Genomic DNA, 677 nt, shown 5'->3' on the forward strand with positions numbered 1-677 from the left:
CATCCAAATTAACCATGTAAATATTATTTATACGATGACCAACAAATTTAACATTATTAGATAAAATGTCACGAATAATACAACAATCAGAATCGAAAGATACATGATTACCTTTATCACAGAGTTTGCTTATGCTCAAGAGATCATGTTCTAATCCTTCAACATAAAGAACATTTTCAATAAGAGTTTGAGATGAGTTACTAACTGTTCCGGTGCCAAGAATATTTCCCTTGTTGTTGTCTCTGTACGTTACGTGTCCTTTACCTTTAAGTGAAAGATCCAGGAAGTTTGATCTGTCACCTGTCATATGTCTCGAACACCCACTGTCTAGGTACCATTTCTGCCCTTGTGTTCGAAGACATACCTGCAAAAAGATCACTTGCTTTTCTCAGGTACCCAATTGATATTGGGTCATTTTCTGTTAGTAATCGGGGAGTCATCTCCCTTCTTTATCCACATATCAACGCCACTAGGTATACCATACTTTCTGATGTAACATAAATATGAGGTGTGACCATATGTATTGCATTAAAAACATGTAGGTGTGTGCTTGTGATATTTATTTTTAGGACGAGCTACAGGTTTTCTATATGCTCTTTTGTTCCTAGTTGGGCGAGTATAACCTAGTCCTGTATGATCACCAACGTTTCTTGTTTGACTTAGCATAGTGTCTAATT

This window comes from Lupinus angustifolius, chromosome LG17 (assembly GCF_001865875.1).
Source record: "Lupinus angustifolius cultivar Tanjil chromosome LG17, LupAngTanjil_v1.0, whole genome shotgun sequence".
NCBI classification, from domain to species: Eukaryota; Viridiplantae; Streptophyta; class Magnoliopsida; order Fabales; family Fabaceae; genus Lupinus; species Lupinus angustifolius.